This window comes from Bacillus rossius, chromosome 15 (assembly GCF_032445375.1).
Source record: "Bacillus rossius redtenbacheri isolate Brsri chromosome 15, Brsri_v3, whole genome shotgun sequence".
Lineage (NCBI taxonomy): Eukaryota > Metazoa > Arthropoda > Insecta > Phasmatodea > Bacillidae > Bacillus > Bacillus rossius.
This window is the reverse complement of record NC_086342.1, coordinates 10,698,091-10,711,562: the sequence shown is the minus strand read 5'-3', so window position 1 is coordinate 10,711,562 and position 13,472 is coordinate 10,698,091.

Here is a 13,472-nt window from a genome sequence, read left to right as displayed (position 1 = left end):
TTAAATTACCTAGCCTTTTAAAATCCTCATAATTGTTATGACTTCTTAAAGGCTAAATAAAATAAATATATTTTTTTTTCCGAAAGAAATTCATACTATACCGTGCAATAGCCACCGGCATTACCTCTAAAACCAAAAATTTCCAGTCATTTATTCCATTTGGTTCTCCTTATACATGTTGCAACAAAAATGTAAAAAAATTCAACTTTGCCTGCTAACTACATATGCAAAAAGTATGCAATGTATTTTTTTTAATAATTTCGTTGATTTTCGGCCACTCGAAAAGGCTAAAAGTTTAACTTTCTTAAACATAAATATGAAATGATGACCTGCAACAAGACATACGCCCTTAAGGGCGATTTTTATTCAGTTGACACGGGGAGAGGGTGGGGGAGGAATAATAGGCGTTCAGGCCGAAGATTCTATAACACTAAACACTAAAGAGTAAGATCATAAACCCGCCCTTAACTCACAGGTCACCGCGGGTCAAATTGTATTTGCAAAAGGTGTTTTTTCGTGTTTCCGTGACCTTCCGAGGAAATCTGGGCCCACGGGGGAGCAGTGTTTTGACCAACACAAGAAGTACTGCAAGACTATTAGTTTTACACTTTCAATAAAAACACTTAGTTAAAATTATCCTTTAAAATTTGTGTATTCACAATAAAAAAAATTCTGCAAAAAGTTTCCAAATAAATTTTAGCAAATGTTGCAAATTTTTCAAACTACTTAGGTTTCCAAATAGAGTCGTTTTCTTTTTTCACTTCGTTTTTAACGTTCTTTAAATTATTCGTGCAGCTGGGAATTTTGTTTATAATACAAGTCTTTTGGACATACGCCGTTGTATTTTTGCACTGTTCGTCATGGAAAAAATTCAAGAATGTAAAATAAGGAACCCTGTACAACACAGCTATGATACCAAACAGGTGTAATGGATAACACAACGTCACCACAGACGAACAAGGTCAAACTTTTAAATATCAGACAGCACCAAGAATTTCGTGGAAGTAATTTAGTCATTAAAAAAATAACAGCTCAGACGAACATAGTGGGCTAACAACTACGAGACAGTCCCAACAAAACCGGTAAATTGAGACAGACAACAAAACCTGTACAACACAGCAAACATACGAACACAACGATGAAAATAAACAGGTATTATGAACAATATAACGAAGACAGCACCGGCGAACGCAGTTTGCTTCCTATGACCAAAACAGTTACTTTTGTGTATAAAGTTAATGGTTTTTAGGTGTAGATACCATTTATTTTGTCAGTTTTGTAGGAGACAGGCGAACTCAGGTTTTCGGGTACCTGGTAGTACTGATTTCAGAGGTGAAATGCGTACGTATGTATTGTGTGCGTCTTTTTTTTTTTTTTAATCTGAAGTCGAGGACAATATATGAGACGCGAAGAAACTTTCACGAAGTTGGAGGGAGAGAAGGTAATATAAAAGTATATTAAGAACGCCAGGGAAAAGGAGAGGACACAAAAAGCAATTTATCGTCCGGTGAGAAAAAAAAAGATGGGAAGAATGCCAAGTGAAAAATTTCGGGAGCAAACGTTTGCAAACTTATTTCATGCTCCGATTGTGAAGTATTCGAGACGAGATACCAAACCACGTTACTTCACTTATGGCCTGGTGGTTGTTGCTGAAATGACAGGTAACAAAGTCTCTTGTAGCAAAATTTGGAATACCTACAAACTTCATTTATAAAAACGTCCTTAAAGCTGGGTCTCACACTTCCTGGTGATTTTTTTTGACGTGATAACGTCGTATAAATCGATGAACGCCTGCTGCACGCACGAAAAATTGTCACGTTCCGCCTGAGCCGAGCGTGCAAGAACCGGCCAAACACCGTGCGAGAAAATCTTCTATAATATCAAACAGGTTAAGGCGAGCTTTTTAACTAATTGTTCGTGATTATATATTCAAACAAATTATTTAAATTAAATTTTCAAAAACTGTAAATAATATTTGAAAATTAAAAAGTATGAAATTTTTCATCATCGCTTTCTTATGACGTTATCACGTAAAATTATCGTCCGTAAACCGACTTTCCAGACAACCCCCTTTTTTTATTTTATCATTACTCTTAGTTAACGGATATTTCTGTAATTATTATCGCTTTCACTTTTTAATCTTTTTTGTTCTGTCACAAATATTTTCAACAAATATTCACTATGTGCAGTATAATGGGTGCAAAATATCACGCAGGTGTTAGTAATTACTATCACTGACGTGACATATTACACCCATTATATATGTATATATAACTTATTAGTAAATATACATTTATAAATAAACTTGTGAATGCCCGTCAACAATTGGGAAACTTATGAGGTTTTGAGCTGGGCACGACATTTTTTTAGATTGGTTGTGACATACAACTTTTGTAAGAAAGCTATAGTATTATATTTATATAAATAGCCCCTAACTAAATGTAAATATGAGAAAAAATATCAGCATGGCTTAAAGGTTGAGTCTTAAGTGCCTCGCCTACCTGGGTATACATACGGTGTGCAGTGATTAAAAAGTAAATGGGTGCCTGTACCTATATACTCGCGTTAGAAGTTATACTTAATTGGCGTGATAAAAAAAACTTTAATTTTGCATGCAAATAATTAATGGAGATATAATAATAAAGGACTGCAGTAATATTACAAATACGGTTAGTGAAGTATAAATACGTATAAATTTAATTAAATTAAAGAATTTGTCCAATATTAGTTTAAACACTTGTGTAAAATTAATTATTTAATTTAGTAAAATGATCGAGATAAATCTAATTAATAAAAAATCAAAAATAAGCTTAATGTTAATTATAATTGATTAATTTTAATTATTTATTAAATAATTTTGTAATAATTAATAATGCAAATAAATTATACATATGGGAACTTGGTTTTATTCCAATCTTTACTTAGTAATTATAATAATTTTGTGCTCAACTGCATTTCCTAGCAATTCCCGCGTGTACGACACTGTGGTGGCGTTAGTCCATAGCTCAACCTATTTCGCGTTATCGCTTAAAGGTTGTACGTCGCGCACTGCATGTTTTGTCAGCGCACACGCGGAAAGAACTTCAAGATTGCAAGGACTCAGATTGCACGTGAATAATTTGTAATTAAATTCTGTTCGCACCCGCGAATTTTCGTCACGCTATACGCGCCACCCATGTGTCGAACGGGATCATCTGGAAAAGTTATTTTTGATCGCGTCGCTCGCGTCGCTCGTGTCGCGTCCGTCGCGTCTCTCGCGTCGCTCGCGTCGCGTCTATTTGCGACTCTTGATACCCCCTTTCCTTCTCGGTCGACGCCACGAATCCGACCTGCGTCAGTAAACCGCACTCCTTCCATTACCCTCCCGGTGGCTCGTGCTTAGCGGTGTCCCTTCGCACGCTTTCCCCAAATTGTACTCCTCCCTGAGAGTGCAGATTCCAAACCGTTACAGCATCCTCCGAAAAAAGAAAAAGAAAAAAAAGAACCCTGTAATTGCTGGTCTCGGGAATGAGCTGCTGGAGAAAGGTCGTCTCATCCCCAGCGAAGATTGCCTCACGATCAGAAGAGTTCCACCACGAGGGTCTCTTCGTGTCGCGCGAGACACACCGTTTCCCCACCTGGCCAAAAAAAAAAAACATCGCAGAAGTTGCGGTAGTGACTGGCAAAAAGGGGCACGGACGCGCGCTGGTGTTTCTCTCGAGATTGCCCAGGACTGGACTAAAATTCGCGGCTTCAATGACCTCTAGGATGGACTTCACAATCCTAAACGTAATCGGAGACCAGTTTTTCTAACGCTCGTCGGAGCTCACTTTGGGAGATATCTTAACTGGTTGCATGTGATTCGATTCTTTTATTTTTTGAAGGGTTCTCATTGGCTCAGACTTCTTCACTTTAACTGTTGGCCAATTACCAGAAACAGAACCACATATGAATGAAAGCGCAAGTTTTTTTTTTTTTCGATCTCAAGCGATAGCACACTCTTCCAACACACGCACCAGGAATTAGTTCACAGCTGCTGAGTCCAAGATACTTGACTCGCCGGACAGCAGGCAGTCCAAGGGGGGAGGGGTGGGGACTTACCTCCCGGATAGGTAGCATTCGTAACCCTGCTACGTGGTAATCCGATCAGCACGGCGCCTCAGCTGTTCGGAAAATCCCCAGAGTTCTGTCAGCGTGAAGTGTGGTGTAACTAGGATGCCAATTTTCTCGGAGATTCGAGTGGTGCTCGGGAATTTTGATGAAGCCATGCTTCAGAGGCTACGAGGCCTCGTCAGGGCGAACTTGCCAGGAATGTAAGACGGTACCAAAGTCCGGCGGTAGAGTGCCAGAGGCTGGTGGCAACACTAGCGAACAAGTGCGAGACCGGAGACAGCAATGAGGGTGAGTGCCGTTTTGGCGAGAGATAGCGGGCGGCGAGCGACAGGTTCCGTATGTGAAGATTGGTGCATGGGGCACCGAAGCATCCGGGAAGTGTGGGCATGTGCTGCGGATGGGTGAGTAGTGCGGGGTCTATATGTTGAGACAGAGAAGAGAATGAGGATTAGAGAGAGAGCCACTGTCAAGCCAAGCTCCATTTTAAATTGTGGACTTGACGAAAGAGTGATTAAATTGTGGACAGACATTTAAATGGTTGTAACTGAAGTAATGGTGTAAATATTAGTTAATAAATAAAAGGGTACCGAATTAATTGGGCTATCTTTTCAGTAACCTGTGTTTACCACTCGTAATAATGTATAAATATTTAGCATTTAAAATAGAGTTGTTTTCGGTACCCAAGCATAGTAAGATAATAGCGGCAACGACATCGTGTTTCAATTGATGGATTTGGCAGAAAAACGATTGTTTGTCCTAATTCCCCCAAGAGCCTTCAAATCCAACTTTCGCATTTTATGCTAACATAATTTACGAAATTACAAAATACAAAATGTGTGTTATTGACTAAAATCGAAATTTTGAAAGAAAAAAAATTGGAGAAAACAATAACTATTATTTATTCATTTGCGATTGGGAACGATTTTTATTTTAATAACTACGATCTGAAGGTTGAAGAGTGTGTGAAACAACAGTAAATTCTGAAAGGGTACAGATTTAAACATACCATATAAATCATAAAATTGTGAAATTATCAAATTGAACGCAGCTTAATTCACATTAAATAAATATTTATCTTCCTTCATGCAAGCCACGCCGGTTCCTGCCTGGTATACATTTTCAATGCCCAACTAAACAATAAATAAGTAATGGTCTGTAAGGTAGTTACCAGTGTAGGCAAAACGAAGCACGACTATACATAAGGAGAAAAAGAGAGAGCGCGAGAAAATAAGAAGAGGTATGCCCTTTCGTAGGGTCAGTGCTTTTTATAAAGAAGGGGTATAATGTGTGAGTCAATATCCACAAATTCCTGCTCTTGCCCTCTACGCGCCAACGCAATATCCCCACCAAATAGTTGATCGGCTCAATGAAGGGAGCCAGAAATGTTGGTATAGCTCTTAGCATCTTGCTGCAAAAGGCTATCTTATTCCGCCTCTTATTAACAACATATCCTGCAAAACTGGTCGTAGAACTTCTAGGTAACAAATAAAAAAAAAGAAGCCGAAACTTTAATATATATATATTAGATTTCCCATTTTTAGGTGTGAGCTCCAGCTTATGCGACTAGATATGCTTTGCAAACATCGCAACACATTTCATTGTCATCTGGGATATGGACAAAATGAACTGTCTATGGCATAACTCAATGCCTTATCTACCACACTTCCTTTATAAATTGATAAACATAAACCTAATTATGTCTCACGAAACAAATAGAATTTTAAGAGATATGCTGTTTCATTATCTGGGGACAATCTTTTTTCATACATAATTTGCAAAAAAAAAAAAAACTCAATGACCAACGCCCAACGGATGATCTAGCATATGAAATCGCTAATCGTGCTGTCGTATTTCGGGCTTATTTAGAACAATTTTAATTTTTTTAAGTTCAAGCCGTTTACTCTTAGTCTTGAATATGTAAAAATAAATCTCAAATCAAATGTGTTTTTTTTATTCCACCACAATCTTAATTCAGACAATTTTCTTCTCATAAATCAATGTGTGGATCTCGGTTTCTCAGAAGTTTCGTCCTTCCTCTTCGGGTCTCGGTGGAAGTAGAGAAGAGAGATGGTAAGGGGAAAAGAAGAAAGGGTGGAGTTAGGGGGAAGGTGTCTGGTACTTGTCAGTTTTTGCCCCGAACAAGGAGGCCAGCGGAGTTGCTCCCACGTGCCATCTCCCTCGGGTGTGCCAACTAGTTCGCCAACTAATTAAACTACAGAGGTAAGTGTTGCTGCGATATTCATGAGCCGTTGCACCTGAGACGCAGCACTCTTCCTCTCCCTTGGGCCATCATTCTATCCTGCTGCTCTCCTTTTGAGGGAAACTTCTCATGCGTCAGTTGGAATGCATTATCACTACTTTACATCGCGGCACGTTCCGAGAAATAATTGGCAAATTTTGTTTACAAGATAGTCATAAACACAAATTGTGGTATATCTTCCTTTTCGTAACTTAGTACTTCGTACTTTAGATGAAACTAGATTAAACATAAAATTTGCCCAATATGCAATCAATCTCCTCGTTGATTTTGACATTACATGAGTTTGTAATTAACTTAAAGCTGGGCATTGCAGTCAAAGTACATTATGTTAAATTCAGTACACTACAGTGCCTTGTATATTACCATATTTTCAAAAATATTTCATTAGAAAATTTTTAACCCTAGATTTTGGAATATTTAGTGCATTTAAGATATGGTCGCACTCGGGAGAGCTTAAGTCAGGTTTTACCTTGGCCACAATAGAGCTTTGGCTAGGTTGTTCAAAAGATTGTCAGACATGGCATAAATTGCTGCAATGACTGGTCAGAAACTCCAGTAAAACAATATGCATATGACCTCTCCTGCATGTTTTATACCCAGTATGTTTAAGGAATATAGGCCCTAAGCTCGATACACCCTGAGGTTCTCACCGAACCGGAACCCTTTCAGCACTATTTTTAATGAATTTAAGTTAGGAAAAAAAATCTTCAGAAAGAATTTATCCTGAGAAATCTGGGGAAAAGGATCCAGTAAAAGTTATAAGTTAGAATTCGTATTTTATTCCAGGCCATCTCTTCGGTAATGACAGTCGGGATTCACTCCGAACCTCCCAATGCTTTACCTCTGTAAGCGATCTTCGAGGCCCACTCCTATTTTCTCAATTTCCCCCCTCGCCCAGCATAAGTTATCTTCGAGACCTTATTCTACCTGCTGAATCCCCCTCTCCAGAAGCGATCTTCGGGTCTATTCCAACCTCCTCCCCTAACTCACCTTAAGACCCCTATTCCTAACATACTTCAAAGGACACATCCATTTGGCGACCAGCATGGGGCCTCAGTAAGTCAGGACTAACTTGTAGTCCCATCGATGCTGCCGATATTAGTAGTTTTAGCACCTCTCCACTTTCAGGAATGCTGAAAATACTTGGTGGTGCCCAAACACCATCCCACAAAATGGCTTCCGAGACCTGTGCAGTGACCCGCTGCATCACTTTGCAAGGCCAAATAATGAACTGTGCATTATACCATACATATTTTCATGTACAATTTCTTGGCCTGGTTGGGAAAAATTTTTAACTCCATGCATTCGGTCACTTTTGCAAACCCTGCCAAGTGTTGGAGAAGCACTACTTGGGAAAGCAGCTAGTTGGTGGAGCTGCAACGCAGCACCTAGAAGGAGTTCACAATGGGTTTCCTGGACCATTACAGTAACCAACCTATGATGTCAAAACTCTCTACCCAGTTATTTGGAACCAGGAAGAAATAAATTAAGGATGTCGAAATTTTTCTACTATAGAAAAATAAACTTTTTGAAAGATTACACCCGGGTAGAAAAGTCAATAAACTCCTCTATACTTTAGTAGGGCTAGTGCAGCCTAAACTATGGCTATTTTCAAGACATCTGCCTCCATGCGATTGGTCAAAACTCCTCAGTCGAGCGAAATTGTTGGCACAGTTCAGAACAACATTTCAACCAAGACTGTCTAGTTCTCCAAAAAATAAGCAGGCTGAATCAAGAAGGGTCCTGGAAGGAGATAAAAGTACCCACAAATGCTATAGCTGTGTCCAAGGTAAATTATCCCAGTCCCAAGCTCCACCAGAAAGTACCCCGACCCAGGGTGTTATATTCACCAATCACAATCGCTCCAGTAACTGCTACAGCCGAGTCGAAGTGCAGCTGAACCAGTAGGCCATTATGCTCTTAATGACTCAGCAGCCACAATCAGTTTTGTTAGCAAAAATGTAGTTCTTGTAACAGGTACCCCTATTTAGCCCCAATCCAATCTTCTCTGCTTGGTTTGGAGTTCCATAGATGGCCCTCTCACTGGGCAGTGTCAGGTTGTGCCCCTGCAACATCTCAGCAGGTTTAATGCCAGTTTCAATGTTTACTCTGTGGCAGAAGCAGAACAGGGCATCAGCTATGTACATGTCCCACTAAGTGTAGTCCGCAGCCAAGCATATGCACAATTGAACCTTCAGTTCCTAGGTTCAGTGTTCTGTTGGGTTTGCTCTCGGGAAGTAGATGGGCATTGTACGGTGTTCGATCTTTTAGTTGCTGTAACAAGCTTTCCGCAGTACTTCCCCAGGAAGTGGCAGCCATTATGTGATAGGATAAACTGGTGTTATCCCCATCATGGCAGTAACTCGCAGGTCAGAATGCTCATGAGGATAGAATTTCGCACATTCCCGCACGGATAGGCCTCCACCCCCCTTGTGGACAAGTCCATGACTACAAGTAAAAATGTCTTTCCCCTTGATGTCCAGGGTTATGGGTCCATCACATATCTAGCACTATTTCTGGAACATTTTGGTTATTGCTGTTCTTCTTCTGTCTCGTCTCCGATTTTTCCGCAATTGTAGGTCTCTCACTCGCATGTATATTCTTGTAAGTATGTCGTGGGCGATTCCAGGCCAGTGGCAGTGTTTACAGATGTCACATCTTATCTGGTCAGTACCGGGATGTCTGGTCATATTGTGGTTCTGAAAGAATCTTAGTACTGTTTCCCAGGCAGCCCATGTTAGCTCCACTGTCCTGTGTTGCAAGCACCAGGTCTCTCTGGGCTTGCTCTTTCACCTTGATGGCTGAGAGACAGCATGTCTTCCCAGTCTTAACTATCGATTAGTTAGCTTTGCTCGTCTGATTTGCAGGACAGTAGTTCTGGCAGGGCATATGTTTTTCTGTTCTATGGACATGTTCCAACTCAAAGTCGAAGGACTGCAGGAACAATACCCGCTATATCAATTTGCCTTTTCTTACCTGCATCGTGTGTAACCAGGGAAAGCATCTGTTATTTGTACATAGTATGAAAAATTTCCCCTTCAGATGTAGTAATTATTTTTTATTGCCCACACTACCACCAGGCACTCCTTTTGTTACTATGATACCAGCATTTCGCCTCGCCGAATTTAGCGCTAGCATAGTCTACTTCTTTTCTGTAGTTTGTCCACATGAAAAAACACTGCTCCCATCTTGATGATACATCCATCTGCAAGTGCAGGTGAGCTGGGTATCTTCCTATACCAATGTGGCAGTGTGTTAATGCAGCCTTGATGCAATCGAAGGGACACCAGAAGGGGGTCCCACTTTTAGTTGAACAGAGTTGACAGTAGTTCGGTCAGTGGTGCAATGACTTAAGAAAACTCAGGATTGTAACATCTTAGCTAGTTAATGAGCCATATGAAGTGCTGCAGCTGCTTGCATGTCCACATTACTTCAGCATCTGCAATTTTCTGCAGATAGCCAGGTTGGGGACTGTTGCCTTCTGCACTTAGAATATGACCTACAGGGGCGTATTCTCCATGAATGCAATGCATGCAGTGCATGCTCTAAATGAAACTAATATTTTATGGGCATTGTGGCATTGATCACTATCTCGCTTTTTAGTTCTGTAATTGTTTTCTGCTTAAGTTATTCCCTTTTCTTTATAGCTAATCTCGTTTCGTTCACGATTTGTGCGACGTGTGGCAAACAAATGCATTAGCGCTACCTATTGACTACAGCGTGAATGATACTTGTAATAGTTCCTCAGATTGCCGCGGTAAGGCGCTGTGGTGTTCTCAACAGCCACTCTCCATATGTGACGTCACTATCAACTCTCGCGAAGACGGGGTCGCATGCATGCACTAGTTGCTTCTGCATTCACTGATCAGTAACACAGCGCGGCCGCGAACGAGTCCATTTAGTGTCTGTTCAGTCGGTTTTTTTTTTTTTTAAATTAAATGTTTGGGTTAGAATTATATAACATTCGTAGACACATTTAGTTGTAATTCAACTCTTAATTTTACTATTTTTCCTTTTCACTGCAATCTTAACGCGTGCGGCGTGGGTGCTTGTCGCAGCTTGTGTTAAGCTTATGTGTCACGTGGGAGGTTGCAGGTGCTTGAAGGTGACATTTTATTCAGCATGAACAGGAGTAGATTGTGTGATGGTTAGTGATTTAGTGATAAGTTTACAATTAAGTTTGTTGTAAATTTGTAGTTTTGCAAGATGAATAACTGTAAAAATGACGTCGTAGAGACTATTTTTAATAAACCTTTTCAATCATGTTCATTTGATGAAAAGTTAGAAATCGTTAAAAAAGGGCGCCCGACGCCAGCGCTTAGCAATCTAAAAACAGATAACAAAACTAAAAATTTTGTACGGACATTTAATCCTGAGCTTTATAACAAAATTGTGTGGTTATGTGGCAGTGAAACATTAACAAAACTCTTCTGTTTGCCATGTTTGTTGCTTGCAAATGAAAAATCACCCTGGAACAGTAAAGACCGGGGTTATTCAGATCTTAATAATTTGCACACTGCAATTTCAAGGCATGAAAAGTCAGTCTCTCATATACATGCGTGGATATCGCTCGGTACATTCGGCAAAAGTAGGGTTGACTTGCAACTGGATTCACAGAAACGTGCAAGCATTTTAAAACACAATGAAACTGTAAAACAGAATCGGGAAATACTGAAGAGACTGACTGCAGCTACATGCTTTTTAGGGCAACAGGAACTGTCATTTCGAGGACACAGGGAAAACAGTGATTTTAACAATCGAGGCAATTATGTAGAGCTAGTTCATTTGTTGGCTGAGTTTGACGACAAATTGAGAGTCCACTTGTCTACAAGCTCGGTGTTCACTGGATTATCACCAATAATTCAAAATGATTTAATTCAAAGTATCAATGATGTAATGATTTCGGAAATAAAAAATGAGATTAAAGAAGCAACGTTTGTTGCTATTTTGCTTGACGAAACATGTGATGTAACAAATTTTTCACAGCTATCAACAGTGTTAAGATATGTGTACAAGGGGCAAGTATACGAAAGGTTCGTAGGCTTTCATGATGTCAGTGGAGACAGGTCAGCAGAGGCACTAGCAAAACTTGCAATAGACACTCTTGAAGTATTTCAATGTAAGGACAAACTGGTCGCGCAGACATATGATGGTGCGGCGGTCATGGCCGGACATTTGAATGGTGTGCAGGCAAAAGTTAGAGAAGTGATTCCTCATGCTGTATTTGTACATTGTTACGCCCACAAGTTGAATTTGGTGCTATCGCAAGCAGTTTCATGTATAAGTGCATGTAGAGTGTTTTTTGCTAACCTTAGCGGCTTTGTCAGTTTTTTTGTCCATTCCTCAAAAAGAACCAATTTATTAGACACTATAGTGCAGAAGAGATTTCCTAAACTTGCACCGACAAGATGGAGTTATTCAAGTCGCTTAGTTCAGACTGTCGCTGATCATAAAGTAGAACTTGAAGAACTGTACGAGCACATTTTAGAAAATCCGGAAGACTGGGACACAACTGCTATTAACGAAGCTCGTGGATTTCTTATGATGTTACGGGATTTTCAGTTCAACTTCTTGTTGTGTGTATTTGGAGAGTTATTTTCGTTGACAGATGTTACATTTAACATTGTGCAGTCAAAATACTTGGACATTACATTTTGCAGCAAAGAAGTTGAAGCTCTGAAGGATAAGCTAAACACAAAGAGAAATTGCGGTTTTGATAAAATATGGTTGAAAACTGAAACCGTATATGACTGTGAGCCTGCAAGGAAGAAAAGAAAAGGAAACTGCTCAGAAGCCACTGTAAAGGACGATTTTAGGAGGATGTACCTTGAGATTTTGGACACAGTAATCATGCAGCTGAATATTCGGTTTCAATCGTTGCATGATTTGAAGTTCATTGAAATGTTTGATTCAAAAAAATTCTCAACATTTTCAGATGTTTTCCCCGAGGAGGCATTTCAAAAATTAAGGACACTCTATGGAAAATTTTTTGATATTGTTAGGCTGAAATCTGAATTGAGTGCTATGTTTACATCTAAACATTTTGAGGGAAAGACAGTGCAAGAAATGCACCATTTCCTGTATCAAAATGAACTCCAAAGTGGACTTCCAGAACTCTATAAACTGTGTGTAATGGTTTCAACTATTCCTGCTACATCGTCATCCGTAGAACGTTCGTTTTCTGCACTAAGACGAATAAAATCATTCACAAGAAATGCGCAAGGACAAAGTCGTCTGTCTGCACTCTCCATCATGTCCATAGAAAAAGATCTGTTGGTGCAGATGAAAGCCCGCAACTCGTTTTTCGACGAAGTCATGGAGCAGTTCTGCAGGAAAAACCACAGAGCCGAGTTCCATTATAAGTAAATACATGGTGAGTGACAATTTGATATCTTTGTTAATTCTTCTCTCTAAGTTTATCACAAAAAAAAATTAATGTTGTTACCAGTTTTATGTTTAATTATTTTTTCAAAAAACTGCCAAAACAGCACCATTTTGCTCCCTGAAAACCAAAATTTTCCGGGAGAGGGCCCCCGGAGCCCCCTTCTTCCGGGGGGGGGGGGGTGTTTGGATGTATTCTATATTGCATGCGTTACCAAATTTGTCAGGATACGCCCCTGATGACCTATGAATTCAACTCCCAGTGTCCCTGTATGGTATTTGTGGGATGGGACCATTAGATGTTGTGTCACCAGTCGCGCCAGCATGAGTGATATGGTCCTCCCAAGACTCAGATAACACAATATCATCGTCCAAGTAGGCTGGTGAAATACCTCAGATAGTCCTTCAACACATCCTTTCTCTGATGTAAAACATGGTTGACAGCTGTCTTGTACAGTTGGGGAACAACATTATGTAAATGGTCCAAAGACAGTAGCTCGCCAGGTGGTTTGGATGTGAGGCCCGTGGAATACACAGTGAAGTGTGCATCGAGTGGCTGTGATTCGTCATGCAGCAGTGTTGTCACAGTTGAGAGTGCTGCTATCAGTTCCATGTCGGGTGATATATTCCTGAATAACTGTAGCTTGTATGCGATAAATTGCTCTACTGTTTCGCCATCTAGTTGTTATGCCTCATAGAATTGTAATGTGCACTGTTCCACCGACTGGCCAGTGTCGAT